Here is a 20,859-nt window from a genome sequence, read left to right as displayed (position 1 = left end):
TAGAGTTGCAACCTCAATTCAAAACCCCCTGTGCACAAATTATTTTTTTTCACAAGAAAGTGATGTTTTCTACCTTGGTGAAAAGGGTAAAAACGTGGGATTATGTTAAGCCTAAATTTTTGGCTTTTCCATCTAGCTCTACCAAGGATTGAGGAGAATCCCAGGTGACATGGAAGAGGGGTACCCATAAAGCAAATAGTGAGGGAAGTTAGAGGAAATCATGCCAAAGACAGGAGGGGGCATTGTTGGAAATAGACATCACCCACCAAAAACGTAAGATTTGGGTGAAGTTTTAATGCCTTGAAAATTTGGTAACTCCCCCCTAAATAGGGGAGTTAAATGAGAGATTTTTGGTAAGGAGTTACATTAGACATCTCTCTCTCTCTCTCTCTCTCTCTCTCTCTCTCTCTCTCTCTCTCTCTCTCACGGTGGTGGTCGACCTCCATTGTTGGACTATGTGGACCTCCCTTGCTGAACGCGTGAACATCCATTATCGACGTGGGGTGCCGCTCTAATGAAGAGAAGGGGTTGCAGCCTTGCCGTCGTGAGACTCCAAAGAGGTAAGGAGCATTGCTATTTGTATGTAAGTGGTTGATGCCTTGTTGCATATCTATGTTGCAATATCATGGAGTTTACGCGACAAGCACCACCTGTATATAGGAATGTTTAGGGCCTCGAGACCGAGGTGGCATGAGCGGAAACACCTACTCGCCAATAGGTTAATATGTAGTGGTTCAGCCAATGGTTCTCACCCTTGGCCAACGTTGGGGCACTGTGGTGTTCTTTGTAAGGGCATTTTGTTTCTATGTGTGTGCCTGGTGATATGTAGTACTCATATCAAAACCTACAGTTCGAATCTATGTAGGAAAATGCATATATTTTTGGTGTGGGTGTTAGCCATGACGGATTCAAGATCGAAACAAAAATAAAGTAGGCAAATGGCGTGAAACCTTAAGTATCTTGGATTATTGTTCATGAAATTATTGTTTGGTTGTATTTTCTTGTTCAATACACCTTTCATACCTTGTAGATTGAATGGTTTTAATCAGGTCTGAAGTTATGTATATGTGATTGCTATTTCACATCATGGTAAAATAAAGATATATCATTCCTATTGGGTAATTCTATTGGATTCGATGTTTTTGAGTGTGGAATGCACTCATATTTATAGTTGAAAGATTCCATACATTGAGGATGAAAGGGGTGGCAAAACAGTCCATTTAGAATGATCAAAATGTTTGAAAAATAAAAAGATACACCCTTTTAAAAGTTATAGAAAAACAGCAAAATTAGTCGGCTGAGACAATAGTTAGTCGACTGATAATATGTTCAATCGACTGATAAAACCTTCAGTCGACTACTGCTAAAATTTCCAGGAAACAGACATTCTGTTCAGTCGACTGATAAAACCTTCAGTCGACTGATGCTAAAATTTTTCCAGAAAACAGATATTCTGATCAGTCGACTGATAAAACCTTCAGTCGACTGATGCTAAATTTTTTCCAGAAAACAGATATTCTGATCAGTCGACTGATAAAACCTTCAGTCGACTGATGCTAAAATTTTCAGAAAATTGATATTCTGTTAAGTCGACTGATAAACCCTTCAGTCGACTGCTGCTAAATTTTTCCAGAAAACGGACATTCTGTCCGGTCGACTGATAAAAACTTTCGGTCGACTAATTTTATGATTAGTCGACTGATAAACCCTTCAGTTGACTGCTGCTAAATTTTTCCAGAAAACGGACATTCTGTTCGGTCGACTGATAAAACTTTCGGTCGACTAATTTTATGATCAGTCGACTGATAAACCCTTCAGTCGACTGCTGCTAAACTTTTCCAGAAAACAGACATTCTGTCCGGTCGACTGATAAATTCTTCGGTCGACTAATTTTTCAAAAAAATAACGTTTTGCTTAGAAGATTTGAAGCCAAAAAGGTTGGTCGACCGGTGAGCCTATTGGTCGACTAATAAACATGAAAAATTGAGTAAAGAGTTTTCCAAAATGATTTTCGTGAAGGGTTCTTTTAGAAAAGTTTTTCTAAAGACTTTTTAGGTGAAATGCAATTGAAATATCTATGAAGGAAATAGTTTTGATGGTAAACTAAATATGTGATTCACATATGGACTTTAGGATTATGTCCAATACATGGAACACACATGATAAAATTGAATAATGCCATGTTGCGGCATAACCAGTGGGGGTACGAAACGTACACTCGAGCTCATAAACAAAACTGAAAATGCTGAATGTTTGAGTACTCGACACAAAGTTGAACCAGAATTATGAGAAATTGTGGTTGGTGCCTTTGAGGCATTCGATGGGTAATGTGCATATACTAAGATCAACCTGAGTATGAGTTGGGGTCTTGAAAATCCTCTGTGGTGCAATGACTTGCACATAAGAAAAAAAAAATGCACACATAACCTAAATGTGAGATTCTGGGTATACTTGAAAGATGGTATATGTTACTGGTTTCCCAGGGTTCTGGGTACATCTGAAAGAAGATGTATGTTACTAGATCCAAACAAGCAAGAATGAAAATTTATACACATATAAATTAAATATGTTGGATTCTGGGTATACCTGAAAATGGTATATGTTACTGGTTTCCCAGGGCTCTGGGTACACCTGAAAGATGGTGTATGTTACTGGACCCATGGTCTACCTTGGAGAGGGTAGGTGGTACAAGCTTCGTGGACATTCTTGTTCTTGTGAGAGCTAGGCGTCTCACCCGGTCCCCAGTCCACGAAGTTAGGGGACCAGGACTACCAGTATGTCCTAGGTGGTAGATCCAAGTCTTCTGCAGAAGTACAGGGTGCATCCTAATTTTTGTTCTAGCCACTGGGGAGTTCTCTCTCGGTCACTGACCGTCCCATTTGGATATCCGTACGGCTAGTCATACGGGTTATTAAATAATAGACCCCCGTATGGTCTCGGTCCGATACGAGGTCTATGCCTGTTGGTTGATATTTTGAAATGATCTTTTTAAAACAATTATTCTCAATAAAACTTTGGAAAATCGTCAACCAAAAATAGAAAAACCGACTTTCCACAAAGTGGTAAGTACGGGTCGAATCCTCAGGGAACAGGAATTAATCACAATATTTCTAGAAAATTTAATTTATTAATGACGAATGTCAATCTACAATTATAAAGTTAATACAACTACAAATAATCACTAAAAGAAAAATAAACAAGCACTCAATCTTCTGCTCCACACCAAGGGTATTTCCATCTTTTTGCCAATTAGAGAATCTTCTCACTTGGACAATAACCCTGGAAACAAAATATGCTTTTCAACCTAAAAATGCAGAAAAATACAAAGTTAGTATTTGATTCTAATAATGCAAACAATAACTAAAATTAATTCTAATTTTACGAAAATAATAAAACAAATGCTATTTATCAAGCAAAAATTAAATAAAATACTAAATTAATTCTAAAATTAACCAAATTAATTCTACTAATGCTGTATGATGATGATGCAACTCCTAAAATGCAGAAACTACTGAAAACAAGTCTAAATTGCCGAAACTAAGAAAATTACGAAACTGCCCCTAACTAGTGTAAAATAGCATTCTGACAGGTTATCGGAAAACCACTGTTTGACAGGGCAAATGAGGTCCGATTTTCCCGAAATTTGTTCTGTTCTGCAACTGACAGATTGAACAAAATGACAGTTTTTACATAATTGAAAAACAGTATCTGGAACTCTAGATATAAGCGTTTCAAATCTGGGAAAAATCAGGATATCGCAATTCCTGTAATTTGAAATCCAGAAAAAGCGGTTTTTGCAAAACGCTTAAAAATCAGACCAAATCAACTCCGAATGAGCTGAAATTTGGTCTGCAGTTAAATAACACGTCAATAAAGTGAATAGAAGAAAAAAATTTGGAAAACACAAAATGTTTGCACAGAAAATAATGCTAATGCGACAGGGAAAAAATCTGGTTTTTATTTGAGTGCACTATTCACCTTATGAATCTATTTTAACACTCTAAAAGACAAATCAAACCTAATGCACTCTAAATGACACTGTATAACAGTGTATATGCAGATGGTTATTAGGAATACGCTAAATGCACGACGAACAAAACACGATAAGCAATTTATGACTAGAACTACGTTAACTAACAATGTAAATGCAACTATGCTAAACAATAAAATGCAATCCGACTACTAAGTTAAATAATATCTAATTACCAATTCAAACACTCACAAAACACATTTCACACATACGAAACAAATACGATATACACACACATACTTCTACACTAAAACTAAAGTAGATAAATAAACTAATTAGTATAAAAATCAAAATAAATAATACTAAATAAAATTAATTCACTAAAGAACGAAGGCTAGGGTTAGGTTTCACTCGGTTAACTCAACGAAGCTTGGTTTTGACTAGGGTAGGGTCGGTTTTGGTTTGGTAGAACTCGGTTAGGTTTATCTAAAACTAGGTGGGACTTGGTTTTGAGTTGACTTAGTCAACTAGGATTGGCTTGGTTTAGGTGGGCTCGGTTGATCTAAACTTAGGTTGGGTTGACTGGGTTAAGGTTGAATCGACCTCGGGTTTGTCTTGACTTTGACTTAGGCTAGGCTAGGTCTTTGACTAAGCTTGAGTTGAGTTAAGTAGGGCTTAGGTTTGACTCAACTAGGCTTGACTAGAGTTGGGTCTAGGTCTTGGACTTGACCTATGTTGAAATTAAGGTTTGACTTGGATAGGGTTGACTCGAACTAGGCTCGTTTTGGACTCACCCTGGGTTAGACTAAAACTTGACTCGGGTTAGGTTTTGGTTTTGGAATTAGGCTTATTAAGACTAGGTTGAACTCGGTTTAGGGTGGACTTAGTCAACTAGGTTCGAGTTGACTTAGACTCAACTAAGTTTGACCCAACTTAGGTTTGACTAGGCTCGAATGGGATAAGGTAAGTTTGGTTGACTCACTAGGTTTAGACTAGGGTTTGACTCGAGTTAGGTCTTGGACACAAGACACACCTAACTAAGTCAACTAGGTTAACTCGGTTAGGGTAGGTCTCAATAGGTGGACTAAGGTTGACTCGACCTAGGTGTGGTTTTGACTAGACTCAAGTGGGTTTAGACTAGGATTTGCCTCACTTAACTTGGGTCAATTAAAGTAGCAACCTCTTAATTAATCTACAATTAATCCAAAGTTCACGATTTTAAGGGAGAAGGTTGGGAAAATAAGGTAATAATGGTAATTGCTCAAACTTTGAAATAAATTGGATTCTTTAAAAAATCGCCCCACTTAATGAGGGAGTTACTCTCCTTAATTGTATTCAAACTCTCACTTTGGAAAATGGAAAGTCCAACTTAGAAGAAAACCCCACGATTTTTGCTTTCCCAACTTGGGTAAAGAGCATTTATTCCTTTCTGAAAATCGTGGGACTTAATTTGGAATTTTAGTTTAATTTTCAAAAACACTTTCCAAGATCAAAGAGTAACTTCTACTTTAATGCACATCCAAAATTTATTTCCTCTTTAAATATCCCACACGATTTTTTGGGGAATCCACTCTTTCCAAAAACTTTTTAAATGCAATTACCTTAATTGCCTCCCCTCTCAAAATCGCCAACTCTAAATTAAGAATATACTACCAAAGAATTTAAGACTCACCTAAGTAATGAAAAGGCCTAATTGAAAAACACGATTTTATAAACTTAAATGCTGCCCTAATTACCAAAACCTACTTAAATGACCACTAAAAACGGCTATGAGATAAAACCCTAATACATTGAACCTAGACACCTTCCTAATTCAATTAATGACAATTAAGACTTGCAAAAAAATTCGACCAAGAGCTCAAGGGGAGCTCTAATGGCTGCCGCCCCACCTTGGGGAAGAAGAAGATCCACACGAAAAATAAAAAATAAAATATAAATTAACAAAAAGCAATAAAACTAAATAACCACTATTTTGATAAAACTAAATTAGAAAATAATAAAAAGGACTCCTAATTACACAAATGCTAACAAGAACAGCACTATGCTGGAATTAAAAACATGAAGAAAAGAAAACTTGACTTTTTTTGTAATTTTCTTCAATAGACTCAAAACACAAAAACAAAAAATGATTAAAACGATTAATTAAATCAATCCTAAAACAATGAAATGACTAACACCAATTTATACTACTGTTAACATACTAAACACACAGTAAACAACACGACTTACCACTCTAAACACCCTTTTAATAAAAATGCAAAGATCGGCTAGAATATCTCTAGCCGATTTTTTTTTTCTTTTTCAAAAATAAAATCAAAACAAGACACAAGCACAACCCAAGAATAAAATGAATTAAACTGAACTTTTATAAATGGATTATCCGCAAAACAACTCAATACACATGCTGGACATAAAAAAAATCAGAACAAAGAAAAAAATATTTTTGTAAAAATCAAGAATCGGCTAGAATAAGTCTAGCCGATTTTTGGATTTTTCTTTTTAAATGAACACACAATCATAACTCACAACCAAACGTTTAAAATGAATCAAAAGGGAAAATTTTTATTGGATTTTCTGTAAAAACTTCACAATGAGACACGTTGAAAACAAAAACTCAAATCGGCTAGAAACACTCTAGCCGATTTACACGTTTTGATTGAAAAACAATGAGAGTCAATAATCAAACATGAAAACAATAAAACAAAACCTATATCTAACGTGCTGGTCTATGCACGAATGCTACTCTAAGGTTGAACCAAAAATAAAAACAAGAAACACACCGAAAATAATAAAAGAAAAGCAACACTCACTTTCGGTTTTAGCTAGAAGAGAAGGAAGAAGACCTACCTTTTGGAAGATCCGACGACCGGGGGGATGAAGAAGAGTAGACCGTGGCTGGAGATGGATGTCCTATACAGTTCGAGAATGTTGTACTTCACCAAAAAATGCACCTTTGTAGCTGCTACACGTTGGAGATCCACCGATGATGGAATGTGAGCCGATTCGCGATCGGAGGGTGTAGAAAGCCGGATGGAGGTAGGGCAGGCTCACCTTGGTGGTGTGTTGCGCACTCCCGCCCAAGGTTAATGGTCTCCACCTCTGCTACACCTGCAAAAATACAGAAAAGTCGTGAAAAGACAGCAAGGAACAAGAAAGAAATGAAAAGAAACAAAAGAAAGATCGAAAATATGCTTGAAAATCAAGCATAGACCGGTCTTCAATGGCCAACACGTGGGGAAGATGGAGAGGAAGGAGTTGCTGGAGTAGATTCACTGCAAGGGGCGTCCAAACACAGCCAAAGACGCCTAGGGTTCTTTAAAAAAAACTATTTATAGTTTTGACATTTTTCAGAAAGAAGGTTAAAAAAATAAAATTTGCTAGGCGCCACTTTCTGGGGGGTTTTCAGAAAAACCTTTTTTGAAATGGATATGGATAGGCGTGTGGGTTGGGTTTTGGGCTTTCTAAGAGTTGATCCAAGGTCCAATTAACCTAATTGGGTCGGATATGGATCCGATCCACCTCGAAATCCATGCCCAAACACCGAAATAGCCATAACTCTCTCATTTTAACTCTGATTTTTCTGAAATTCGAACCATAGCCCCTTACTATCAAAACACATCTAAACATGGGTTTAAAACCTTAAACTTGATACAAAATGCATGAAAAACTTGTTTACATGATGTGCATTTCATGCATCATCAAATTCCCCCATGCTTGAATGTTTGTTAGTCCCTTAACAAACCCTAATCATCATATGCACTGAAGACAAGAAATGCTAAGCATGAATGCATAATACTAACTCACTTTCGTAGGAATCACGGTTGCATTTAGCGTATTCAACAAGCTCTTTAAACCCCTAGCTTACACTAGTGGACGAGTAAGGTCTCGTGAGGGTTTGCAGCGATGCTACCCACAAACATCAATGAAATGCGAGGATGATCTTTCAAAAATATTAGGCTCTTAAGAATGCAGTTGTAATAAATATTTCATGTAATTGATATTCTCAAAACAAGTTTAAAAATCTCATGCCACCACGGTAAAAATTATTTTCCTTTACTTTTCTAATATTGTAGCTAGTTCATGATTTTTCTCCGAAAGTCAAGTATTCTCATGTTTTACTTCTTTATTCTCACTTGTATATTTTTTGCACAGTAATACACATATATGCCTAAGCAATGAAAATTTTCTCATTCAGCACAAACAAATTTTTTTTTTTTTTCATTTTCACTCTTTTTTCAACTTTTGATCTCTTGCACATTCTTCTCATATGAGCACTATTTCGAATAGTCAGTTTTCGTAACCCGTGTAGCGAGCTTTGGGTCAGTGACTCCCAGGCTGGCCAACCTTAGGGCACTAGATACAAAGTATCCCTCGGACTTAATTGCTCGAGTCACTAGACCTTCTATTCTAATAGTTTACGTAAAGTCTGCCTCTCGTCATGTGCAATGTCTCTATCTCTTAGGCTTTCTATGCAGTCCATGTAACAAGCTTTCGAACGGTGGCTCCCAAACCAGCTGGCTTTGGGGCACCAGGTGTAAAACACCCTTCAGATTCTACTTACTCGAACTACAAAGGCCACAAATATCGACTTAGTCAAGAAGATGATCTCCTTCGTTATCCTTTTCGTTAAGATACTCAAACACTTCATCTTGTGTCTGAGTTCCACTACTAGGATTCACGAAGACATCAACAACTAAACGTAGCTCTATTCTTTTAAACTCATTTTTCAACCACATCTTTCCATTGCTTATTTCTTTCAGAAAACATATTGTGCATACTTATACTAAAGTGATTCAAAATTTTCTAACAATCAAATACTATCTTTTCTTTGAATTATCTCATAAACAACTACTCTATTTGACTCAGTTCAGAAAATAAATTTTTTATGGGGCTTAAAAATTTTTAAATTGTTAGATTATGCCAAAAACAATCATATATGCTACAACTTGTTCTCAAATGCCTACTTTGATTACCAGTCATAAAAAAAAAATTGAAATTTTTGTGTGTATGCATCTAGACCACCCCCCCATGCTTGAATGACACTGTCCATAGTGGCATACAAAATAAGTAAAAATGTAATACACATGCACACTAAAAGACACTAACAAAAATATGGGAGAAAGGATAGATACAACCTGATTTGCTCTGAGCTTCTGAAGTTGAATTTCATCTGATCTTTGAATTCTTTGAAAGCTCTTCCATGCACCTGGTAACTGATACACTAAGTGTTAGATTCATCCTGCATACATCAAAACAAATGTTAGCACATGTGAAATGAAATACTGAATAAAGAAAAACTCTGAAATGAAAAACAAATTAATGTACATATGATACATCCCTCTGGTCGAATCCTCATGCCTTTGTGAGATGCACTATCTCACACTCACCATCCTGCAAGGCATCTGAAATGAATGGCTTCAGTCTTTGCCCATTTACCTTGAATGTACCTTGGGTCATAGGATCGAATAATGTCACTGCTCCATGGGGAAATACTTCTTTCACAATGTATGGACCTGTCCATCTCGATCTTAACTTCCCTGGGAATAAATGTAAACGAGAATTGTATAGCCACACTTTCTGGTCTGACTCAAACACTTTCCTGACAATATGTTTATCATGAAATGCTTTCGTGCGAGCTTTGTATAATTTGGCATTCTCATACGCATCATTCCGGAGTTCCTCTAATTCTGAGAGTTGCAGTGCTCTCTCTTTGCCAGCCTGGGTGAGATCAAAATTCAATTTCTTGATAGCCCAATATGATCTATGCTCTAGCTCGACAGGAAGATGGCATGCTTTCCCGAATACAAGGCAATACGGGGACATACCAATGGGAGTCTTAAATGCAGTTCTATATGCCCAAAGTGCATCATCTAAGCGCTGAGACCAATCCTTGCGGTCCGGGCGAACTGTCTTTTCTAAAATTCGCTTAATCTCCCTATTCGACACTTCAACCTATCCACTAGTCTGCGGATGATATAGAGTGGTGAATCTATGATTGACAGAATATCTTCTCAGCAGAGAAGCTATCTGTACATTCCTAAAATGCTTGCCACCATCGCTAATCATCGCACGTGGCACACCAAAATGACTGAAAATGTTGTGCTTAATGAACTTAAGCACTACTCTGTGATCATTGGTCTTGGTTGCCACAGCCTTGACCCACTTAGACACATAATCAACCGCCACAAGGATGTATAAATTTCCGAATGAAGGCGGAAATGGTCCCATGAAATCAATGCCCCAAACATCAAAAATCTCGACTATCAAAATCGGAAGCAAGGGCATCATGTCCCTCTTGGACATGTTCCCAATCTGCTGGCATCGCAGGCATCGCCTACAGAACTCATGAGCATCCCTGTGGAGTGTGGGCCAGTAAAATCCTGACTGCAAAACCTTTGCAGCCGTTTTCCTACTGCTAAAATGCCCTCCACAGGCTAATGAATGGGAAAAATTCAAAATGGACTGGTACTCCTGTTATCGTCGCGAAATTTTTCCCCCGTCTTCCCTTCCTTGCGGAAGAGAAAAAGAGAGAAACGCTTTCGCGATTCAAACTTTGACCGGATTTTGGAAATTGTTTTGAAATACTCGCCTCCGTTTTGAAAATTGTGGGAAAATCCATGGGATGGGGCTCGACCTGTCGGTACGAGGTTCGACCGTTCCTGCCGCCTTTAACAGGGGTAATCGAACCAAGGACCAAAATTGTGCTTGACTTAGTTAAATCATCAAAATCATGTTCTATCCTAAATGCACAGAGAATTCAGGCATGTGCTATGAGATTTTGGAAAATGCCAATTGGAAAACATGATGTATGCTTAGAAAAACATTTGGAGTTGGAAAGAATCTCTCAGGAAAAAGGTCAATTTCTCAGAAAACTCAGATAAAAAAGGGTTTTTGAAAACATGAGAAAGCTTATAAAGATGTGGAAAATTCAGAAATAGTTGAAAATCTTGGGAAAATGGAAGTGATTCTTGAGAAAAGATGGACTTTTTGAAAAGGGAAGCACTTCTTAGGAAAACTTGGACTTTGAGAGTTTTCTTAGGAAAAAGATGGAAATTCATAGGAAAGCTCATTGGAGAAGGAAATTCAAAACTTGGGGAATCGAAATCCTGGGAATTTTACCTTTTTGAAATACTCAGAAATCGATTTTGGATCTTGAAGAAAGATTGGAAAACTCTTTTGAATATCTTAAGAAAATATCATTTTCCTGGGAAAACTGTGAAAAAGCTTGTCTTTGGAAAACCGATTTTGAAAAATCCTTAGAATTTCTTGAGAAATCGATTTCTTGAGAATGAAGTTTTCTTGAGAAAATATTGAGAAAATCAATGATTCTATGATGCAAATGACATAAGTGAATGAATGCACTTTGAAAAGATTTTCTAAGAGATTTGTTGGAAAAATATGCATTAAGTCAAGATAAATCCTTCACATATTTTGACTGTGGCCATGAATATGTTCAGAATTTAGTTGATTTGATGCACATGATTTTGAAAACTTTGGAAATATGATGTGCATTTTAAGATAGCCTAAGAGTGTAGGCTCAATGTGACTAGTAGAAAGATGACGGATCTGGGTCTCGTCCATATTCCGACTAGGGCCGTAAATATGGATCCCACCGAGTCCATCAACTCCCTAAGAGTTGGTGCACTTGCCATTCGTGAACATCCATAGTGTTTTTGAAATAAAATGCATGAATCATAGAAACAGGATATTGCATAAAATCAAACTATATGATATGCATCCTAGTCTAAGTAGGAAATTAACTCTCTTATTCCAAAATTATTACATCACTAAATAAAGGAAATAAAAGAAATTTGCAGACTTCAGCTCCTTCTTTTGATTGTTCCTGCCAAACTTGAAATTGGGTTAGCTCAAATATGTGGGTTTTTCCAAGATTTTCCAATAATATTATGAAATTATTGGATTTAATTGGATATAAACCCTATTCTCGTGCTTCCTTGATATTTTGAAATGATGAAAATGCTAGAAATTCAGTGAAAAACAATTTGAAATTCGGAATTGAGGTGAAAATGACCAAAATACCCCTAATTATAAAGTTATACCTTTAAAATCAGGGTTTTTTGAAAGAAAACTTGGTAAAATTGAGATTTTGAAATTCAAAGTGAATCAAATGATGATGAAATGTAGTAAGAGACATGATGACATGCTGCTAAACACATTAGGACTGTAAAATCAGAATTTGGTATTTCGCAATTTATCAAAAATAACGATTTTCGCTTGTTTTTCGCTTGGATCTGGGTCCTGCGGGACCCTGTTTTGGTATTATGGATGATCCGAACCTCAAATGGATTCCAAATTGCACCAAATTCGGTATTAAGCATCTAAACACTCTGATAAACAACCTAGAATGCTAAAAATCACGAAATGATATGATTTAAATGCTAAAATTCAAGGAAAGTCCTAAAATGATGGATTTTGCCTATGGATCCGAACCAAATGCAATGTTTAATATGATAACGCAAGATTTACACCATGGAAATTTCTAATATTTTGCAGACTGCTAAAAGACCCGAAATGGAACATTTTTGGTTTTTATAGCCGCGGGATTTGAGCCATGGTGAGTTCAATAACAGAGATTTAGTTCGGACAGAGGTAAAAATCACCCTAATCTGATGAAAAATGCTAAAGAAATACAAAAAGGCCATGGAAATTTATGAAATTAATCAGAGTTATGAACTACATCTACATGAACAACTTTCATGTTTATGACTTTGGCATTTGATCAACGGAAACACAGATAAAAATATAACTATTCCTGCCTAAACTAACAGAACAGACAAATGTAGCAAAACAGGGGGCTGACAAGAAAAATCCGAAGCAGGGGTCAACACTGTTCTAAAAATTACAGGCTTTTAGATTCAAATAGAGGACATCTCGGAAACCACTTTCACTTTTTACAGTTTTGGATTTGGAGCAACACAAAAAGAGAAACCATAGCCCTAAGTCGATCCAAGATCTCAGAGGCCCAAATTAGGCTCTGACACGTGTACCGACATCTCGGATTTTTGTCAGACATTAAAAAAAATCAGAAAAATCTGATAAAATCATATTAAACACTAGACATTCTCCCGAGTTCAAAACATCTTTAGTATCGAAAATCGGATCTCCCATGAGGAATATCTTGATTTTACATATCGGAAAATGATTTTCAAAACGTATCCCGGGTAACAAAACCCGACTTGCCATTTTGAATGTTTACCGCAGTAAAAAAATCCAAATGGCTCCGAATTTTTGGCAAAATTTTAGGGACACCTAAGGGCGCATTCCGTGATTTTTTTCGGATTTTTAATAAAAAACAAATGCATGAAATGACGTGTGGACTGACTGACAAAAACAGAGACCTACTGAAAATAAGCAGAATTGAAATAAATGCTAAATTAATCCTAATTAATTCATGAAGTATGCTAAATGAATGAAATAAAATGCAAATTAAACCTAGCTAACTATATGAATGTTAAAAATCATCAAAGAAGCATAATGAAACATTTTTATGTATGTCGTTTTATGAGAATAGCTCAATCCATCCCTCGGATGAGCTCTTTCTTCAAACGACCCCCGATTCGAATTACGGAATCCAATCAATGGGAAAAGAAGTGCACCTTGCTTCGTTACGCAGCGTAGGAGCTCTTGAAAGGGGCAGCTATCACGAGCTTCCTTCGTCCTTCGCTCCGAGCTTCGGATGGTCCACCAAAATCGAGCTCTGTTGGAATTGAATTGGCCACAGCACGAGCTCTACTCCACCTTCTTCAATGCGCCAAAGGGGGCACGATTTCCAAGGTTCAAAATCAGATGGTAGGAAGGCTAGGTCGCATTTTCCAAGTTCACAAGAGCTAAAAAAATGATCTCCCTTAGGCTGGGCGTGAACCCTTGTTTTTATAACTTTTCTGAAAATTTTTGAAATTCAAACAGGTTCAATCTGAGCCCTCCATGTGGTGCCATCTCAGGGGGTGTCATCTGAGGGGTTTGAAATTCGAATTTGTCTTCTGCAGGGAGCCCTCAGGTGGCGCCACCTCAAAAGGCTATTTTAATTTTTGAGAAAAATAAAAAAAATGGAAATTTTGTGGGTGAGACACCTCAGCAGGGGGAATTTGGAATTTTTCAAAAGTTAGCTTGATTCTCTCTGCAGGGAGCTCCCAGAAGGCGCCACCTCAGAGGGTGCTCTCTTGGAATTTGAAATTCAAACTCACCTTTTGTAGGGAGTCCTCAGGTGGCGCCACCTCATGGTGGGCTACCTTTATTAAAAATAAAATAAAAAATAAAAATGGAGCCAAGTGGAGTCCTGAAATGGTGCCACCTCAAAAGGTGTTTGACACATGTCAGAAGGACAGAGCAGTGGGCTCAGAAGGCGCCACCTCAGAGGAATTTGAATTTTGCTTTTTCTGGTGAAAGGAGATCTGGACATGTGGCAGTCCAGGATGGTTCCAAGTGTCAGCCTGCTGGAGGAGGTTCTTCAGATGGCGCCACCTCAGAGGAGAATTCGAATTTCAAATGGAGGTTGGCCCTGGAGGAATGGAGGATGGACATGTGGCGCCACCTCAGGGTGGCTCCTACAATGCCATGTGGCAAGAGGGAGGAAAAAGAGGACAGTGACATGTGTCTCCTACTTTTCTGAAAAAAATAGGGAGAGGACATGTGTCCTCTACTTTTTCTGAAGGAGTGAGAAGGAGACATGTGTCACCTTCTTTTTCTGAAAGAAGCAGAAGATGACACGTGGCAGAGGGATAAGAAGGAGGGAAGGGACATGTGGCGCCCTCATAGGCCATCTGGAAAAATCAGAGCTCCGGATTTTCGCCACCTAATGCCTTGTTTGAATTTTAAATGGTTTGCTTTTTCTGAAGAAAGCCAGGAGTGACATGTGTCTCCTACTTTTCTGAAAGAGGTAGGGAGAAGACATGTGTCTCCTACTTTTCTGAAAGAAGTAGGGAGAAGACATGTGTCCTCTACTTTTTCTGAAAGAAGCAGAGAATGACACGTGGCAGAGGGGAGAGAAGGTGGGCCAAGCCATGTGGCGCCATCTCAGACAGGATGAAAAAGGTAGGAGTTCTTGATTTTCGCCACCTATGGGGATTTTTGAATATTTGAATTCTAGCTTTTCTGAAGAAAGCAGAAAATGACACATGGCACTTGCTTTTTCTGAGGAAATGAGAGCTTGCCATGTGTCCTCTGCAGGAGACACTCCAGATGGCGCCACCTCAGAGGAGACAAGCCTACCTTTTTTGTAGGAATTTAGGAGTGACACGTCTCCTACTTTTCTGAAAAAAATAGGGAGAGGACATGTGTCAGGCTACTTTTCTAGAAGGAAGGAGGGGTTGACACGTGTCCCCTGCAGGAGACACACTTCAAGTGGCGCCACCTCAGAGGAGACAAACTCCACTTTTTCTAGACAGGACAACCTATGACACTTGGCATCTCCTGGTAGTCTTTGAAATGACACATGGCAGATAAATGGGATGACATGTGGCGGCTTCTGAAGGGTAGCCCCACACTGACACGTGGCATGTGGATGAGAGGAGAGAGAAAGGACAAGTGGAACCAATCCAGGGGACAAGGCTCCTATATTTTTGGGTTTTTCAAAATTCAAATTTTCAAAAGGAAAGCTTGTGTGACACCACCTCAGTGTGGGTCCCACATTGCTTCTTTATTGAAATAAGGATAAAACAACAAAACCACTTTTTGGATATTTTATAAAATCTGGACTAATTGGTAAAACAGGAATTTTTGGAAAGAGTTGGCCCTTGTAGGGCAATTTTGTAAAAAGAGGATAGTTGAAATAGCTGACAAAAGGCAAAATCTGAGTTGAAATTTATTGAAAATTATCCAGATTGTTTTCTTGAGGAAATATTTTGAAATTCAGGGCCCTGGGGGTAAAATGGGGAGAATTGATAACTTTGAAGACCCAGGGTTTTGAAATCAATTTTAAAAAGAGTTAAAATTCTAATCTGGATTGAAAATTTTGAAATCAAGAGTTCTGGACCTCGAAATGACATGTTGTGCAGTGCAGTGATTTGAAATGCTCATGCAATGATATGCAATGTCATGTCTTATGAAATGCAATCTCGAATCAAGACTTGGAGATGTCTGTCTCCTGTCAGGAGTAAAATTTTGAACATCTAAGTTAAAAATAGAGAAATTTTGAGAGTTGCAGACGAAATTTGGACTTTTGCAAGGTCCGGGCTCAGAAAATGACCATTTTGCCCTCCGGCGATTTCAAAGGTTGAATGATGATGTTTGGTAAAAATGTCGGGGAGGTGAGTGAAAATTTGGGGTGTTTACAACTCCTCCTCTGGAACACATCTCCTAATGATCTGGTCAGCACAGTATTTGAACAACTCTGGTTCATCCCAATAATAGTGCCTTACCTGAGATAGGAATCTCTCACGCTCATTCTTGTTCCAATGCTCAGGTATCTGCCTCGAAACCAGATAGTTCACAATATCTGCAAACCAGGGTAACTGCGATGTACTGACTGACATGATCTGCTCGTCGGGGAAAGAATCACTGATCGACTTCTGATCCTGCGTGGTCTCCACGATCAGTTTGGAAAGATGGTCTGCTACTACATTCTCACTTCCCTTCTTATCTCGAATCTCGAGATCAAACTCCTGTAGTAGTAGGACCCAATGAATCAATCTCGGTTTGGTGTCTTTCTTATTCAACAAATATTTCAATGCAGAATGGTCAGAATAGACAACCACCTTCGAACTGAGTAAATAGGACCTAAATTTATCCAATGCGAAAACTACCGCAAGTAGTTCCTTTTCTGTCGTAGTATAATTCATCTGGGCATCAGACAGAGTTCTACTCGCATAGTAGATCACATAGGGCTTCCTATCAATGCGTTGTCCTAAAATGGCCCCCATAGCGTAATCAGATGCATCGCACATAATCTCAAATGGGAGAGTCCAATCTGGAGGTCTCAAAATAGGTGCAGTAATCAAGGCCTCTTTGAGAATCTCAAAGGCCTTCATACAATCCTCACCGAAATCAAAGGGTTGGTCTTTCTCCAATAAAGTGCAGAGCGGTCGAGAGATTTTGCTGAAATCTTTTATGAACCGCCTGTAAAATCCCACATGCCCTAAAAATGATCGAATCTGCCTCACAGAGGTGGGTGGAGTCAAACGGGAAATGGATTCCACCTTCGCTCTGTCAACCTCAATACCACGCTTGGACACAATGTGTCCTAGCACAATCCCCTCCTGGACCATAAAATGGCTCTTTTCCCAACTCAAGACGAGATTGGTCTCCACACACCTACTTAGTACTCGAGCAAGTTTTTGGAGGCAATCTTCAAAAGAAGAGCCATACACTGAAAAGTCGTCCATAAAAACTTCCATCACATCATCAATCATGTCTGAGAAGATAGCAAGCATGCACCTCTAAAAAGTAGCCGGGGCATTACAGAGCCCAAAAGGCATACGTCTAAACGCGAAGGTGCCATAAGGACATGTAAATGTGGTCTTCTCCTGGTTATCAGGATGGACAGCTACCTGATTGTATCCTGAATATCCATCTAGAAAGCAGTAGTAGCTCTGCCCTGCGAGTCTTTCTAAGATCTGATCAATAAATGGCAATGGGAAATGATCTTTCCTAGTTGCCACATTCAGCTTCCTATAATCGATGCAGACTCGCCCTCCTGTAGTGGTCCTCATCGGAATTCTCTCACCCTTCTCGTTCTCAACCACAGTGAGTCCTGACTTCTTCGGCACAACCTGAATCGGACTGACCCACTGGCTATCAGAAATAGGGTAAATGATTCTGGCATCCAACCACTTCACCACCTCTTTCTTCACCACTTCCTTCATGTTGGGATTTAGCCTTCTCTGTATATCCCTAAATGGCTTGACTTCCTCATCACAATGGATTCTATGCATGCAGAATAAAGGATCAATCCCCTTCAGATCAGCAACTCCCCAGCCAATCGCTGCCTTGTGCTCTCGAAGAATAGTCAGCAATCTCTGTTCCTGCTCCTCAGTGAGCAAAGACGAGATGATCACAGGCAGAGTCTCCTCATCTCCGAGGTATGCATACTTGAGTGAATCCGGTAAGGGTTTCAACTCGAGTTTCGGAGGTGACTCGATCGACGATTTGGCAGGGGTCTCCGCAAGTGGTGGAATAGGCTCCCTGACCGCTCCCCAAGGTGGTCTCTCCGACGACACTCTAGACACATCTACACTATCTACACCACTATTTTTCTCTATATGGTATAAATCTAAAGAATCCTCAGTAATGTACAACTCGGGCTGCTCCTCCACTAACTCCTGTGCAATGTCTACATGAAAGCAGTCCATGTCTCCTGCTGGTCCCATCGCGGCATTGAAAATATTCAGCTTTACCTTCCTATTGCCGAATGAGAGATCCATGGCTCCGGTCCTACAGTTGATGCACGCATTTTCAGTCGCCAAGAATGGTCTGCCTAAAATAATCGGAGTCTGGTGCTGGCTATCTACTCCTTCCATATCAAGAATAATGAAATCGACTGGAAAATAAAAGTCATCCACCTTAACTAGCACATCCTCCAAGACACCTCTCGGTACCTTGACAGAACGATCTGCCAGTTGAAGTGTAATCGGAGTCGATCTCATCTCTCCTAGCCTGAAAGAATCAAAGAAATACCCGGGCAGAATGTTCACGCTTGCTCCAAGATCGAGCAATGCGCGTTCTATCCGGATATTCCCTATGGTACACGCAATGATAGGGGCTCCAGGGTCCTTGAGCTTTGATGGTGTCTGATGCTGAAGTACTGAACTCACCTGCTCGGTCAAATGGACCCTGTTAGGAACTCTCTCTCTAGATTTATGCTTCTGCGTACATAGTTCCTTCAGGAATTTGGCATATGCCGGCACCTGCTGAATCGCATCGAGCAAAGGTAGGTTGATCTGCACATGCTTGAAGATGTCAAGCATGTCCTGGATCTTCGCACCTTGCTTCCCTCTATAACCAGGAGACTCTAATGCTTTGGGATAGGGTGGTGGGAGAATATACTCTGCTGGCTCCTCCTCTTTGTGAGAAGGCTCACTCCTATCCTTCTTCTTCTCTGAGGATGAAGATGAAGATGATGGGGATGATGATGGTTGAGCCGACGTAGGTGAAACAATGGTCTCTGGCTCCTCTATCTTCTCTCTATTCTCTCGCTCTCTACTCTCGACGTGATACTCACGTCCACTCCTCAAGGCCATAACTGATTTAGCCTGCTGCTGTGTGTCGGTATGAAATAGGCCTCCAGTCATCTGGTCCTTACCCTTCGGGTTCATGACAGCCTGACTCGGCAATGTACCCTCGGGTCTCCTACTAATAGCCTCAGCTAACTGTCCCATTTGCAACTCTAACTTCGCAATGGACTGCGTATGTGAGCTCAAAATCTGGCTACACTTCTCGAAGGCGTTCTGATTAGAGGTTTTCACCTCTTGGAATGCCTGGAGAAGTCTCTCCTCAAAAGATGTCTGCGGGGCAGACTCCTGCTGAATCGGGGGAGTGACAGAAGAAGAAGAAGACTGAGAATAGTTCGATCTTTGAAATGACTGAGTAAAAGATGGTTGTCGAACTGGTTGAGAGGATGTAGGCATCTGCATGGAAGACTATGGATTCTTCCATGAAAAATTTGGATGGTTACGCCAACCAAGATTATATGTCGATGAAAATGGGTTATTCGGCGGTCTGACGTAACCCTGAGTTGCCTGAACTTGTTCTTGAACAAATTCAGGGTACTGAGCTGCCGAAGGGCACTCAGTGATCTCGTGTGCCGGACTGGCACAAAGAGTACACACCTGCTGTGTAGTGGATGGTCCTGAGAGAAGTTGGTCCAGCTTCTGAGCAATCATGTCTACCTTGCACTGTAATGCAGTAGATGGACCAATCTCAAGAACACCAGCTTTCTTCTGAATGCTGGGTGTGGCTCTATCCGAATGAGAGCTCGAAGCGTGGTGGAGTGAATTCTCGGCCAATGTATCAAATAGCCTCCACGCTTCGTCCTCGCTCTTCAGCATGAATATCCCTCCACATGAAGAGTCGATCATCTGACGATTCTTGTCAGACAATCCATCATAGAAGCTCTGCACCAGTTGCCATTTTGGCACCTGATGATGGGGACATTTCCTGAGGAGATCCTTCATTCTCTCCCAGGTCTCATGAAAGCGCTCACCATCTAGCTCTGAAAAGCTAGTGATGGCTCTACGATATTGGTTCGTACGACCAATGGGAAAATATTTCCGAAGAAACTCCTGTTGCAATTGATCCCATGACTCTATTTCTACAGAATCTAAGGACTTTAGCCAATACTTGGCTTTGTCCTTCAATGAAAAGGGGAATAGAGTCAACCTTAAAGCATCATCATCGAAATTCTGTATCTTAACAGTAGAACAAATTTCGAGGAATTCATCTAAATGTCGGTAGGGATCTTCATGACTAAGGCCATAAAAAGATGGAAGCATCTGAATAATGCTGGCCTTAATCTCATAATGCGGCGCTCCTACATCGGGTCTCCGAATGCAGGATGCCTGAACATAGTCTGTGGGAATGAAGTATTCCCGCAGAAGGCGTGAAAGAACTGGGGGTGGAGGTGGAGGATCCATGTCAGCCATTGTTGCCGAACTTCGATGAGAATGTAAAATTCTCTCTGGGTTGTCAACAAATGGGTGTAATGGGGTTCCTAGACCTCGTCGCCCCTGCATACACTGGTACTAAGACCAGATGTAAGCAAACGACCTAAATCTAAAAATAAAAAAAATAAACTAACACAGATATTAAAATGTAAATAACATAAAATAACAACTACTAAACAAATATGCCAACTAATTATGTCAGAATGATATAACTAAGTAAATAGAATAACAACTTAAACTACTCTAAAGTACTGAAAAGATAAATACAGGAAA

The 20,859-nt window shown here is 39.5% G+C and overlaps 1 non-coding gene across 1 annotated transcript; it reads left to right on the top strand.

The window, feature by feature from the left end:
- The first annotated feature begins 20,059 nt into the window (after positions 1-20,059).
- LOC149816809 (small nucleolar RNA R71) lies at positions 20,060-20,162 on the top strand. The gene has a single exon (XR_016427794.1). It is a non-coding gene; the product is annotated as a small nucleolar RNA R71 (small nucleolar RNA).
- The last annotated feature ends 697 nt before the right edge of the window (positions 20,163-20,859 follow it).

This window comes from Nuphar pumila, chromosome 14 (genome assembly GCF_984573655.1).
Source record: "Nuphar pumila chromosome 14, dmNupPumi1.hap1.1, whole genome shotgun sequence".
NCBI classification, from domain to species: Eukaryota; Viridiplantae; Streptophyta; class Magnoliopsida; order Nymphaeales; family Nymphaeaceae; genus Nuphar; species Nuphar pumila.
Note: the sequence above shows the minus strand (reverse complement) of the source record. Positions and strands in the feature narration are given on the sequence as shown.